The sequence below is a fragment of the Pleurodeles waltl genome, chromosome 5 (assembly GCF_031143425.1).
Source record: "Pleurodeles waltl isolate 20211129_DDA chromosome 5, aPleWal1.hap1.20221129, whole genome shotgun sequence".
Taxonomy (NCBI): Eukaryota; Metazoa; Chordata; class Amphibia; order Caudata; family Salamandridae; genus Pleurodeles; species Pleurodeles waltl.
Window position 1 is genome coordinate 63,867,515 of NC_090444.1, and position 1,599 is coordinate 63,869,113.

Genomic DNA, 1,599 nt, shown 5'->3' on the forward strand with positions numbered 1-1,599 from the left:
GAAAGCCTGTATAACACAATCCTGAGAGAGCATATACTTAATAATTGTGTGTCTGATTTGTTGCACCAGTACCTGGTAGACTCTGATCTGACCTCTCCCCAAGAATTGGGAAAGAAGGCAGACAAATGGGTCAGAACAAGGGTGAACAGAAAAGTTCATACAGGGGGTGACAAAGATGGCAATAAGAAGAAAGATGGTGAAAAATCTCAAGATAAGCATGGGGATAAGGGTAAAACCAAAGATCCTACTTCAAATCTTAAACACTCTTCAGAGGGTGGGGATAAAACAAATTCTTCCTCTTCTTCCCAACCTGCACACATTAAAAAGCCTTGGTGCTTTGTGTGTAAAAACAGAGGCCATAGGCCAGGGGATAAGTCCTGTCCAGGTAAACCCCCTGAGCCTACCACCACTAATACATCAAGCTCTAGTGCCCCTAGCAGTAGTGGTACTAGTGGTGGGACTGCTGGCAACAGTCAAGCAAAGGGTGTAGTTGGGTTCACTTATGGGTCCATAGTGAAAACTGATGTCATCAGTCCCAAGACAGTTTCTGTCACACCTAGTGGCATTGGCCTTGCCACACTGGCTGCTTGTCCCCTTACAATGGATAAGTACAGGCAGACAGTTTCAATAAATGGTGTTGAGGCCTTGGCCTACAGGGACACAGGTGCCAGTTTCACTTTGGTGACTGAAAACCTAGTGCCTCCTGAACAACACATCATTGGACAACAGTATAAGATTATTGATGTCCATAACTCCACTAAGTTTCTTCCCTTAGCTATAATTCAGTTTAGTTGGGGTGGAGTTACTGGCCCTAAGCAGGTGGTGGTATCACCTAGCTTACCTGTAGACTGTCTCTTAGGTAATGACCTAGAGGCCTCAGGTTGGGCTGATGTAGAGTTTTATGCCCATGCAGCCATGCTGGGCATCCCTGAGGAATTGTTCCCTCTCATTTCAAGTGAAATGAAAAAGCAAAGGAGAGAAGGCCTGAAAACTCAGGATCCCTCTCCATCAACAGGTAAAAAGGGTATCACAGTATCCCCTAACCACCCTACCATTCAGGATACTATTCCTGTGGTGGGAGAAACCTCTCCTGGGGTGGCACCTGTTCCAAGGGAATCATCAGCTGGCAAAGCTGGACTCCCTGAGGTGGAAGTACCTCTCTATGGGATAACTAACATTGGTGAGAAAAAGAGCACCATTTTAGTTAACATGGAGCATCCCTCCAACCCTCCCAGAGAAACTTTAGTGCAGAAACTCTGCACTGCCTCACAACACTCAGGACAGCATCCCTGCCCTAGTGTGGAGCTGATAGGACAGCATCCCTGCCCTGCTCCAACCCAAGAGAAACAGCATCCCTGTTCTCTCTTCCAGCCATATGGACAAAGTTTTTGCCCAGCTATGGCTTTTCTGAGACAGCATCCCTGTCTGGCATTTCCATCACTACAAATAGGTTCAGTGGACAATTCCCACTGCTCTAAACTAAAACTTACTGATAGAAACTCTGAAAATACATCTTCACATTGTTGCTTAGCTAAAAAACTTCAAACAGGGTGGTTTACATCCCCACAGGGAAGTAACCATATAGTGGATGATAAAGGG